Raw genomic sequence first — 14,580 nt, 5'->3', positions numbered from 1 at the left:
GATTTCAAACATGTTCTTTGTTGATGATGAGCTCCTCGATCATCTTCTTCAAAGCAGCCCTTGAAAATGCCTTAGTCTAATATATATCATTTCCCAATTTTACAAAATTATATGCCATGTAGTTTTATACTAAACCTTTATGGTCTTATTATAAATTTTTAGAATATGCCTTGAATCGGTGATCAATTAGGTACACGACCATATGCTTCATTGTACTTGATCGTGTACCATACAGCTATTCCGCGATGCATAGTACGTGACCATGTAGTTGGGCGCACGACTATATTGATTTGGGCCGTAGTTTTCTATTTAGTGCAATTTTGTTTTTGTTCTAGGGAGTACTATATGAATAAGGGGGCTTAAGTTCAAAGGTAAAGGTGGAGTAGCATATGTTTATAGGGGTTCATAAATATTTTTAAAATGTTTTAAACGAGAGATCTTGTATGTGTTACATAAATATACGCTGTTTGGATCTATTATAGTTACATTTCCAATTTGTATTAGTGTTGAGAAACAGGTTGAGTAGCAAGTACTTTAGATGAGAATGAAGCGACCACGACTACTTATCAAACAATCTCAAGAATCCAAATACAAATAGCTAGGATGCAAGTAGCCAAAACCAAGTAAGATCACACAAGATTGTCTAAGTCAAAATCATGGAGGGAATGAAATCTCTACACTACAATTATTCAACCTGTACAAAGATATATACGAGTGAAATTATATTTGTACAATAGGTTCACTACGCCTTCGCCACGTCGCAACACAATTGATTCAACAATCCTATTTATCAATTTTCAGATAAAATATTTTATATTTTATGATTTGTAACACTGATTACATACATACTCACCAAGTCACCAAAAACATAGCCGCCCTCCCTTTGACTTTATACACGAAGTGGATGAATTATATTGGATTTCTTACTCATCTCTTATCTGTTATCTCCTTCCCATTCTTTGCACATTAAATGTTCTACATTCATATGAATATGATATGGTACAATTTCATTAACATTAAAGAAAATAAACCAATAAGAGAAGCCATCTAGATTAAGCATTGAATGAAAAAGGAAAGCTAAGTGTATTTGACTTTTATTTTTGGCAAAAGTCAATACGGTGGTCTTGTGCCAAATGTTGTGTGGGAGTTGCAAATTCACACATGCCAACTACCATGAGCAATGTTTTCAGCATGGGCATGCTAACTACAATAAATACTTGTATTCGAAAATTAGAAAAAAAAAAAAAAAAGGAAAATTTGAAAAATACCACCATGTAAATTAGTGAATTTTAACATTACCACCTCAAGTTTTTTTATTTAATCGTACCACCTAGTTTTTTCCAAAACGCTAAAAAGTACCACCATTTTTCTGAGTGATGTTATCATGGGATTGTGTTAGTGTTTTTGCCGCAATTACATGCATGTTTTAATTGTGTTTTTGCCCCAATTACATGTTTTAATTGTGTTTTCGCCCCAATTACATGTTTTAATTGTCCAGCTATTCATCAAATTAATCAATTCATAAACCCTAATTTTTTGAATTGAGCAAAACCCTCAAATTGATTACCCAAACCCTAATTACGCTAATCAATTCAATTCATTAAGGTTTAATTGCAGAAATTAATACCCTAATTTGCGAAAATGCTATAATTGAAATCAAATTTGCAAAATGAATAGGTACAAAGAGGGGAGAAGGTAGGGTAAATCAAGGGGAAAGAGAGGGAAATAGAGGAAAAATGAAAATGTGGGACCCATGATGACGTCACTCGGAAAAGTGGTGATACTTTTAAACGTTTTGGAAAAAACTAGGTGGTACGATTAAATTAAAAAAAAAACTTGAGGTGGTAATGTCAAAATTCACTACTTTATATGGTGGTAATTTTCAAATTTTTCAAAAAAAAAAATGATACTTATAGTAGTAAGAATGAGGTCATTTGACTAAAACCATTTGCAATGGGAATACTCCACCCCCATTTTTCTTCAAATTGGGAGGATACTCCCATTGTGGGTAATATGCCCAAAGTACTCTATATTAGAGTATTTGGAAACATACTCTAAAAATGTAGTAGTACGTACTCCCATCATGTGAAACGTAGAGCTGTATCCTTCTCTTCTCTTACAATTAGAAAAGTCAGTAGAATTTGTATAAGTGGGGCTCATAACTTAGCATTTGCAGCTAGGAGACAGCCTCACTAGTGTTCTGGTGTTTTATTGATTGTCAAAAAAAAAAAAAAAAAAAAAACGTACTCCCATCATACTCCTCTAATGTGGACCCCTCACCTCAAAATTTGACACTTGTCAACTCTTTTAGTTGCCCTGCCCTCTCATTTTTTTCTTACATTACTTGCATAAAAGTATTTATGAGAGCATCTTCTTATTGTGGGAAATTATAGAGGGTGAGGAAAAGAAAGAGTATATAGATAGTAGAAAGTGGGGTATAGAAAAAAGTATATAATGTGTCAAAAGGAGAATCGGAGAGAGAGTGAAAAAGTAGGGAAATAGAGTACTCCCATTGAGGATGCTCTAACACTTTAGAACTATTCCTATCTGTATACTAGGGCTAGGGGAATTTATTATTTGATCCTTAAAAATTAACAAATATGGGATGGTATATTTTTGTTTTCTGTTAAAAATGGAAAATTTATCTAGAAGGGATATATATATTCACTATTTTGTCTAGAAGGACCTTATATGTTTAAAGTGGTTTAAAAGGAGTTTATAAGTTTATTTTGTTGTTTGGGGGAATCTTGAGGTCGGAATACGACATTAATTGACTTTTTTCTCCGACGTTGACCTCCACGTGACCTTAAAAAATGACCCCCTTTGGTTTTTTTCTACAATTTCCCTCCAATTCCTCCTACTCTCTCTTCTAATCCCCAAATGACACAAATCAAATTAATGCTCTATTTGGATACAAGAGTTTCATTTAAAATCCTGAAATTGAGTTAATTCTAGTGTTTGGATGAGTTGGAATTTGAAATTTGAATTTAGTCCGAATTCTAAAACAATTAAGAAAACTTCATAAAACTAAGAATTTGAAATAATTAGTCAAACCATGTCATTTGAAGTTCCCTACCTAACCCAGCTCCACTACGGCACTTCCCAAACACTTATCGTATACTTAATCAGTTAATCCTAGTTCATCCTTTTTTTTTTAAACCTAGTTCATCCCTTTCATGTAAACCCCCTTTTTAATTTACTTTCTCTCTCCTCGATTGAGCAGTCTCCATCCTTAACTTTCCTCCATCACCTTCTTCTTTAACGACACGACGGCTTCGACGACGGTTTAACGAAATCGTCAGATCCTATGTATAGAGATTAGCAGTGGGTTTCACGCTACAAAATCTAGTTTTTGGATATAAGATGTGAGTAAAATCTTTGGAATTGATGATGATGAAGGTTATTGTTCTGGTTATTGAAGAGTTGTGAATTTTTTATACTGATTATTAGTTAAATTAATCAATTTGTTATTAAAATTTCAAAGTATTGCCAAACACCATGGATACTTTGAAATTCTGGATTTAAAATTGTTGTTCTCCCAAACAAGTAATTTGGAATTGAAAGCAAGGATTTCAATTTCCAGAATTGAAATACAGAATTTGAAATGAAATCAATGTTTCCAAACACTCTAAGGGAATTTGAGGGAAATCATGGGAAAAAAAAGAAAAGGGGGTCATTTTTTAAGGTCTCATGAGAGGTCAATGTCGGAGAAAAAAGTCAATTATTGCCGGATTCTAACCTCAAGGTCCCCCAAACAAACAAGATCAACTTATAAGGTCCTTTTAAACCACTTTAAACATATAAGATCCTTCCACACAAAATAGTGAACATATATGTCCCTTTAGATAAATTTCTTTTTAAAAATTAAAATCAAACTGAGACGTTGATCGAAAATATATATTGTCTTGATCTAAGGTCGTTAGAGATTTTAGTGAAAGGGGTCAAATAAGAGATCTGTCTCCATCTTCTCCCAAGCGACCAAGCCTAGATTTTTGCAGGTGATGAAGCGAGGATATGGATGAAAATCATACCTTCCCTGGGTGGTAGAAAAAAAATGCACATTTAATCCTTCTCATTCATCTCATTTTGAGAAACTTCTCATTAAATCTCAACCCTATATATGTATAACATTATTTTTTCTTCAATTATACTTGTGAAGTTGTAGCGGTTATTTCACCATCACCTATATAAAAATCATCACACTAAAGTTGTGTAGATTGCGTGCTTTAAAAATGGTGTTAAAATTTATTAAGTACTTTTGTTAACTCTCATTAAAAACTTATGTTATATGGAGTGAAAAAAACATGATTAATGTTTATAAATACGAAAAATAATCTCAATTGCAATATATAAATTTTTCATTAAATAATTCACTGATTACATTTTAGTTGTAATTATTATAAAATCTTCCAAATATTTATTGAAAATAATTATATAAAAAGAACCAAGATAACAAGTTATTATTGACACTAGATGAAGCTCGTGCGATGTACGGTTTGTTTGAATTTTTTAAAACAAATTTGTTTTTGTATTTATGTGCTAAAATTTGTTATATATTTAGATGCACAAAGTCTTATATGTGGCTGGTCACACCGTGTGGCATGGGTTACTTCGTTACTGTAATAGGGTTACTTGGTCGAGCTAAAGGGTTACTTCATCAGTACTATAGGGTTACTCGATTAGTGTTATAGGGGCTACTCAGTTGACAGGGGTAACTTGATCAGTTTTATATGGGTTACTTAGTTCTTTTATAAGTGGCCACACGGTGTGACTGACCACACACAAGGCGGGTTGATTTACATAAAATTCTTAATATCAAAAGATAATATTTTATATTTAATAATTTCAACTTAAAAATCTCATCCGCCAATTTTGCTTATTTGGCATTTGAATTATTTAATTTTAAAAGAAATTAATAATCTCTTATTTTATTGGCTACAACTAAAATTTATAATCCTACATGGCGCGCTAAGAAAATTAAATCCTACGTGACTCTTTAAAAATTCGAGAAAAAGCTCCCCTTTATATATATACTAGTTTTGTGCCATGAGCGATGCCCAGGTTGTCTATTAAATTTTAGGATAAACCTTTTGGTTTGAATGTTACATACGGTCATATATAATCACTTTTGATAATGCAGGATATTTTCATACTTAAATTATTTTTACTAAACTGAAAGTATTTTTACTGATTAAAACTTATTTTTACTAATTGTCTGTTATTTTAAATATATTATAAGTGGATTTTATTTTAAAAAACTTTTTAAAACAAATTTTGTGACAGAATAAGAACCTAGTTATTAGATTTTTATATGAGATATTAGTAGTGTATCGATAATAAAACTCTATACAACATTTTTATCTTAAAAAATCTATCCAAAAATCGATTATTTAACATCTTATTGGTCGCCTACATGGCACAACACTTGGCGAAAAACTAGAATTCCAAGTGTGGTTGTCTCGTGACCTGGCTGCGAGACCAACTTTATTTATTAGTGATATGACTAGCTTGTGCCCGAGCGATGCCCAGATTGTTAATAAAATTTTGGGATAAACTTTTTAGCTTGAATGTTAAACACGGTCATTTATCCCTTTTGATAATGCATGATATTTAGACATATGATATTATATTGCTTATTTATATACCTTTTGTAATTTTGTTTGTAGATAGATATCTACGTTATTATTGACTTTAATTTATAACTGAAAGTATTTTTACTAAAACTAAATTATTTTTACGGATTGAAACTTGTTGTTACTAATTCTATATTATTTTTTAAAAATAAATTAAATATTATATTATAAATGGATCTTATTTTAAAGAAGTTATTAAAACAAATTTTATGAAAGAAATAGAACCGAGTTATAGCATATTTATTACTCCCTCCATTTTAAAATACTTGTTCCACTTTTCATTTTCGGCCATTTTTAAATACTTGCTCCATTTCCTTATTTGGAAATTTTTTACAATATTTAATTCATTTCTCTCAACTAGTGGGACCCAATTTTATTACTTTTAGATTTTCTCTCCTCCAATTTACCTTACAAACCCCACTGCCTCTATATTTTATTACTTTCTCCAATTTCTCCTAAAACTCCGCGCATGGAGATGAAAGGAATGGTGTCCTCATCCGATATAGGGTTCAGAATTATTAGAAAGCTAATTATTTAGTAAGGCCAAGTGATCGAAAGGCCTAGCCGGAGGCTGCTTCTGATCAGTTATATTAATGCATAATTAATATTACAGCTTAATCTTGACTGAACCCTTCGAGTCACACCCAATCGAGTAACTGATCCGAAACGACAAATTAATACGATAGGATTAAATGAGTCATTGAAGTATTACGAACAAAGACGTCAGATTCCGAGCTTAAAGCGTCGAAACCAAGCGTCGTAAGTCGAGTAAATTTTAGGAATCGTTGAAAACGAGAAAAATAATCAAATAAATATATCGTGCTAAAATTACGAGGATAGCACGAGCCCTAGCCAAGCCTTGGATCAAAGGCAAGTGGCTGGGGGACACAAGCCACGAGGCCCCAAGCCACAGCAGCCCTCGCAAGGCCCAGCTAGGCTAGCAGAGGCTTGCCGGGGATGGCCAGGGCTACTCGTGTGCCTGCACGCCACAAGCACCCCAAGCCGGACTGCCTAGCAAGCAAGCCGAGATTGCGAGGTGCGCTGCTGGGCTTGTGCTGCTACTGCTCGCTTGTAGGTGCTGCTCGTAGGCTTGCGGCATATTGGCACTTTGGCGTGCTTTGGATCCCAAGGCTTGAGGCCGGTCTTCTTTATGTTGACCAAGTGTGCCATGCACATGGGGTTGGTGGGTTTATGCTTGCCCTCTAAGGATGGGTTTGTGGTCTTTACCTACTCCCTCCTTATGTGATGACACTTGTCATTTGATTATTGTTTCATGACTTTTTATTTAATTTAGAATTAAAATTAATTGCTTGTTGTAGACACCTGATTGTGTCTCCCCAAAAACCAAACCTAGTGATGAGTACTTTTCACGTCATTAATTATCGAGTGAGGTAAAATGTTGAAGAATCTCGTGAATTTCCCCTTTCCTAAATGTTTTAATTAAAAAATAATTCATTTCTTATTTTGAAAATCACTCATTTCATGTCCTATTTATGGAAAATGTCCAATCCACTTTAGCATGGTCCATAATCTAGATCCAATAATTTTGTAGTTGGATAGGGCTCGAAAACAGCTTTCGAACAATATATAATAAGCCCAATTCCGAGTTATAACAAAGAAGTTATGGCCAAAATACTAAACTGGGCCTAAATTGACAAAATAATCATGAGGAGGGTCCATTAATTTTAATTATATTTCTAAAACCATTAGGATTTATCTTAATTTTATAGAATTATCTAAAAGGTTATTTTAAGTTCTAAAGGCATTAGGATTAATTATTATCTTCTAGAAGCTTCTAATTTATCCTATTTTGAAAAGATAATGATCAAGAATCCTACATCGGATAAAACAAGTGCTTTTAATGGGTTTAAATCTGATTTAACTAAGATAAGTACGGAAGATCGGCTAACCTATTTTGATTGGAATTCGAATTCCATACGAAATCTTATCGTACGAAATTTATCGTGCAGCGATTAATTTATCTCGCAGCGATGAATCCTGTTTTACTCCGAGTTGAATTTTGACTCGAAATCTAATCTTTTCCGGCCGTTTTCTCTATAAATAGGGGAGATTTTCCTCGTTTTCAATTCACCCACACTCACCAACAATCATCATCTCTTTCTCTCTCTCTCTCTCTAAGTTAAAGCTTGTTATCTCTCTCTCTCTTGATTTTCAAAACCCCTTTTTCTAAACTTTTTTCTTAAATACATACACCATTCGTCTTTCACGAGATACTAATACACCTAGCCAAGCTCGAAATTGCCTTAAACCTCGATGTGAAAGATTGATGGTTCTGATGGTTTGGTCCCAAAGCCATATTTCAATTAATATTATTTTGATTATTTGATTTAATATTTTTATTGAAGTTACTAACGTGTGTATTGTTTTAATAGAAGAGGTACGAGGCTTCAAAGTAAGTAGTTTGATTACTTCATTTCTTTAGGTATCATGTTTAGATTATTTTATTAATTCCTAGTATCATATTATGATGCTTTATTGCTTTTATAGTATCATGTTTAAGGAATTAATTAATAATTCTAATATCATGCATGTTCCTAGTATCATGTTAGGGTTAAAGCTTTAATTTTACTAGTGACATGCTAGGATTTGTTATTAATTATGTTAATATCATGCCTAGGATCTTGCTAATATTATTATGCTTTGATGAGATTATTATTATGATGATGATGATTTGTTGTGTCGATATTAATGTTATTATGTTGCTTGATGTTATTATTGTTATTGCCTGATCACACCCTTTCTTGCAGATTTAAAGGGAATTTGTATTTGAAATCACGCTTAATAAAGATAATTAATAATTTTATTTAGGCTAATATGATTTTAATTCAAGTGATTGCCAATAATTGATTTATTTGTGCATTAATAATCAACCAACATAGATTAATTAGGTTTAGGATTAATATAATGATTGTATGTTGATTAGAAAGCACACATGAATATGAGAAGAACAAAGTAGAGGCCTATTAGGGCGGGTTCAATCTCTTTTAGGTTGGATTCGTACCATCATCCCCGAATATCCAGTCATGGTTCAGGACCACTATGGAGTTAGCGATCTCTGTGATCGTGAATAGGGTGTAACCTTCACCTCATGGACGGTTTACAAGTTCCTCAAACTTTTTGGCGAATATTTTGATCTAACTTCCTTCCCTTTGGACGCCACCATACTTAAGTGCATGATCACAGTGGGGCTCAAAGTTGGGTGTTTAAAATATTCCCTACAGTTTTTGGCGACTTCACTGGGGAGGATTTCTATTTTAGTTCCTAAAATTTATTTTGGCAATTGATTTAGAATGAGTGGATGAGACTTGAAAAGTTCTAAATATTCATGTGCGTAATTTTGATTAACATTGTGGCATAAGCATTTAAAGGTCCGCATTGGAAAGACCATCGGTAATGCGTAAAAAACATAGGATTTTTACATGTAGGAAAATTGGGAAACATCTTTCACAATTAGAATCGAAAAAATACTACGAAAATCGGAAAATCCCGAGAACACAGATAGCTGCCGAGGAGTGTAGGAACAGTCGCGAGGCAGCAGTATCCATCGCAGTGCGATGGCTTTATCGCGACGTGATTGTTTCAACGCGGCGCGATAGAGTCATTGCTGCACGATGGACCTTGTTTTCTCCCGCTGAGTTCTTCCAATACCGAGCCAGAAATCTGCCTTATTATTTTGACCGATCCTATTACTTGTAGACACCTAAAAATGTCTCTCCAAAACCAAACCCGACGATGAACAACCTTTCACCGCCATTATTGGTCGGGTTGAGTATTCAATCTTGGAGTGATTAAATCCATATTCAATCCCAATACATTTCATAAACCAACCTAATTCCTAGACCATTTCCCCAAACTATAACATATTTTCCACTTTTCGTGCCTTTAAACCCTAAAATCATTTATTTCGTGTCCTTTTTATAAAAACGTTTAGACCAATTTATTTTGGTCCATAATCTGGGTCTAATGATTGAATGTTTGGATGAGTCTTGAAAATATCTTTCCAACAATATATTATAAGCCCAAATCCAAGTTATAACAAATAAGTTATAGCCAAAATACTAAACTGAATCCAAACCGAACCTAAGCCCACCTTACCTACGACCCAATGATTATGTGGAGGGTCCAAAGGCTTTAATCCCATTCCTAAACCAATTAAGATTGATTAGAAGCTTCTAAAAGTTTCTAAAAGAACTTAATTATCCTTTTTGAAAAGATAAGATTACAGAGTTTGAAATTGAATAAACCTCCTCTTTTTGACTGTCCTAATTCTATTCGAATTGAAAGACGTTCAAAGATAGTCAGATATGATTTTTGTGCTTCATAGTGTTTATCCAAATCTTATATGGATGGATAGCTCTTGAAATTATATTTTCAATGATATATTATAATATTAATTCCGACCTATAACGAAAAAGATATAAAAGAAATACGAAACTCTGTCCAAAACTGACACCGTCCCACTATTTCGGCCATATCTTCTATTCTACAAACGGTTTTAACCTGATTCTAATTGGGTTAGAAAGTAGACTTCAAGAGCTTTCCAAAAAAATATTATTTATCTTATTTCAATTTCTGGATCAAAAGATATGATAAAAAAAACCCGCAAAAACAGCTGCCTATCGCAAGAGTTTTATTCCGATTCGAATTCGGATCTTTTCTTGATTTTTCGACCCTTATTTTTTCTTTAAAAATAGAGTTCATATCACCCCTTTTTCAATCATCAACAAGCTTTGGCACCAAATCATTCTCTCTTCCTCTCTTATACATCAAGACCTTCTCTCTTCTCTCTCTCTTGCTTAAACCTAACTTCTAGCCTTCCCTATTCTTCCACCATACATCCCTTAAGCACTCCAAGGAGTCCATATACTTGACCCGAGGTTCGGTCCTTAAACCAAGGCATGAAAGGTATAATTAATTGAGGGTTTGGACCAAATTAACTCTACTTTTAATTTAATTTAATTTAATTTCAATTTGATTTATATTTTTATTGAAGTTACTAACAAGTTATTCATGATGTAGCAATTTAAAGGAACGCGCAGAATGTGAGTAATTAATTAATATAATTACTTATTTTACTTTATATTGCTAGTATCATGATTAGGTTTATTATTATTTGATTTAACTAACGATATTATTGTTGAATTGCTTCCAATATTAATGTTTATTCTATTATATTTTTATTGATCATCATATTGCATGTTTAAAGAGAATATGTAATAGAAAATCATGCCTAATAAGATAATTTGGACAACCTGTTTAGGTTCTTTTTTAATCTTGTTATTTAATCAAGTGATCACTAGTATTTATTATTATGTTGTATTAATATTCAACCAATTTAGCATAATGATAGTTTGGAACGAATTGAATATTTTGTTTGATGCCTTTGAGATTGCAGGAATCACTTTTCATAATAAGAATCGAGTAGAGGCCAATACGGGCGAATGTGACTCCATGACTCACTTCTTACCATCATCCCCGATCCTCCTTTCGAGGTTTCGAACCATATGGAGTTAGTAATCTCATGGATTATGAATGGGTGTAACCTTCATAGGTCAATCGTTGTTGCCTATCGTTATCCCTTATCGTGGTTGCCTTAAATAATCCGTGAACGGTTTACAAGTTCCTTAAAAACTTGTTGGCGGCTCCCTACTTTATTTGTCCCTAACCATCGTCCCGAATTGTATATTTCAATTCCCACTTCCAATAAGTGCCAAGCATACTCACACATGCTTAACGTAGGCGCACTTTGAACGACGCCTACAATACTGTTTGGCCGATTTTATTTCTTGATTGAGTTTTTCTTTCTTTTCTGAAACCCATATGTGTTCTACATATGGCTTTAGCCCTTAGGAATTCACGCACCATCTACCCAATCGAATGCTCTGTGCAACGAAGGATACATCCGAGTTTGTGAATTCACCAAACCATGAAAGCAAGTTTAACTTGCGGGGTCCCATCCATACGCGCCAACCCTTCTAAAGGTAAGGCTTTCGCGCGATGCATCCGGACTCATAAGCATGAACCCTCTTTGACTACCCTCTTTGACATGATTAGGTTGCAAACTCATTGCATTATATTGTGACTACTTGACTACTTGTGCATCTTTTGCTTAGGCATAACTCGTATGTGATTAAACTAACCGTTTGTTTGACTTGTGATTATAATTAAGTCTAAATAAACTTACCATTGACTAAAATACTATGCTTAATTAATTAATTAATTTGGATTAATAAAGTCTAATTATATTTGACTTAGCGAGACTGTAGGATTACCTTTTTTAACAGAATACCAAAAACAAGTTAGAACTTACGTTACAGTATTTACGTGGAGTGTTTTGGGTAAAATTACCCTATCCACGTGGACCAATCAGAGAGGACCACGTGTCAAGCCTAGGCAGGTCCATTTGCACTACTACAAAAAGCGTACTTTTTGGACGCTTTTGTTGCGACGCCTTTGATATGGCGTCAGTGTACGGATTTTGGTACCGCCTTTTCTCGACGCTTTTTAGAGTCGAAAATTTTATCGACTCATAAAAGCGTCGAGAAACTCACATGATATGCACGTGAGGTAATTTATTCGCAATTTTGAAACTTTAATTCATGAAAAATATGAGCGGGTTCCCAAATTTCCCAATTAAACCGCCCACCACTCTTTATTCTGCTCAATTGCGCTCTCATCTCCTCTAAACAACCCACGACTGACGACTCCTTCATCATCGGCGACAAATTTCGCAATTTTGTTTGCTAATCTTCAAGGAATTTGGGGGTTTTTGCTCGTCACTGTCAAGAATTTCAGGTATCAGCTTACAATTTTCTATACAATATTGTTGCTAGGTATATCTATAATTTTTGTTACCCTCATATCTCACAATTCTCTAAATTTCGTTAATATTGGGAATTCTTCTTTGCATGTCTTCGATTTTGAGTTGGGGTAGAACAAGAATCGATCTCTTATTGCGAGGTAATTTTTTGCCCTTAATTAGATAATTTAATTTCTTTTTATGTTGTTTTTTTCGTGATTTCTGATTGCATATCCATGGTTTCCATGTTTTTTTTTTATTTTTTTTTATTTTTGTAAGTAGTTTTTTTGGTTTTTGTTATGATTTTTATGTCGTTTTTTTAGGGTTTTAGTTTGGAATTTTATGGGTTTTTGATATGAATTTTATAGGCTTTGAACTTTATGGTTTTTGATATGAAATTTATAGGCTTTGATTTTTCTGGTCAGAGCTAAATAAATTAGCCATTACACATTAAAGTTGAAGTGCATTAATAGAACAATATGAACTTGCTTGGGAATATTGGCAGCATAATTTGTCTTTGAATTTTATGGTTTTTGATATGAAATTTATAGGCTTTGATTTTTCTGGTCAGAGCTAAATAAATTAGCCATTACACATTAAAGCTGCAGTGCATTAATAGAACAATATGAACTTGGGAATATTGGCAGCATAATTTTTTCACCCAAAAAATTAGATCAGGTTAGCAAGTCCACTTCATCTATCTCGACACTTAAAAGAGCTCAAGGTGTGAAAATTCATGGCATAGCTAAAGAAGATCGAAGCCAATTTGTGAATTCTCTGTATATAGTCTGCTCACCCAAAAAAAAAAAAAAAATTGTTATCATCTCTAGATTGCAGCATTTTTTTGTGATTGTAAAGTTTATCTCTCCAATCTTAATCTACATGTACCCATTTGTCTTAGACCTTCTGATCTTGTTGTTTTAGTTTTCCATATTGGTCATAGTTTTGATTCTTTATTCAATTGCTCAAATGCTCACCAGACTACTAGAATTACAGATTGGACAAATCTTGTTATTTCTTTTTATCCACCCAAGCAAAATCTTATGTTAAAGCTTACTAACACTACCTTTTCTGTTTTCAGCCTTGTTCAGTAGCTTAAAACGCACAATTACTTTTGTGGCAAAAGAAGGTACACTCTACCTTAGACATTAGCTCAAACTAGAATACATTTTTAAAGATTGTGGCTTGATTAGTACGTGTATGTCATATACTTATTTCAATTGTGTAGGCTTTATTAGATTTCCCTAATTGGATGTTTCATGTGACAACATCTTTTAATTACTTGAAAAACGTGTGGCTATTGCCTTGGAGTCATGTTTTGTAGATTTCCAGTATGGTTTGTTGAATAAGAAATTCATCGAAATTGCATGACTTATTTTTGTTGTTGTATGTTACTTATACTAATTTTCTTCTTTCACCCCTCAACAAGTTTGTAGGCTTGAATTACTTACATTATTTTTAAGTGGATAAACTTCTTGATATTATAACTTTGATGGATGTCTATTTACTTAGTGAAAGTGATGTCCCTATTATATATTGGTTTAAGGATCCTTGTAACATGATTTTTTTTTTAATTTATTTTTTTAATGTCATTGTTTATAATTAGCAATTAATTATATACTTCTTTGTAGACTTGGATACTAGTTGGATTGATTTACCAAGAGGTGATCCCGGTTATTTTAAAGGTTGCATGAACTTCTTGGAACTTGCTAAAGAGACTCTTTTACCAAATACACATGAAACTAAATGCCCATGTAATAAGTGCAAGTTAAATAAAACGAATTCTATAGAAGAAGTTGGAGGCCATATTTTATTTTATGGTTTTTATAAAAACTATAGAAATTGGATATTTCATTGTAAAGATGAAGGGAGTAAGACCTATGATCTAAGTGATGATCAAGTAAATGCAGTTGGCCGAGATGATATGGACAGGTTACTAAGAGCAGCTTTTAGAGTTAATACGCGACAAACCGACAAAACTCAAGATCCATCATTTGATGAACAAAGTATTGAAGATGACAATTCATATGACATGGATGAGGGGTTTACGATTTATCGCGAGGTAGATGATGAGTATCAATCAACTTTCTCAAATGAAAATCAGAACTAAAATTCAAATCTGAAATC

This window comes from Chenopodium album, chromosome 17 (assembly GCF_948465745.1).
Source record: "Chenopodium album chromosome 17, dcCheAlbu1.1, whole genome shotgun sequence".
Lineage (NCBI taxonomy): Eukaryota > Viridiplantae > Streptophyta > Magnoliopsida > Caryophyllales > Amaranthaceae > Chenopodium > Chenopodium album.
This window is presented reverse-complemented; position numbering follows the sequence as displayed.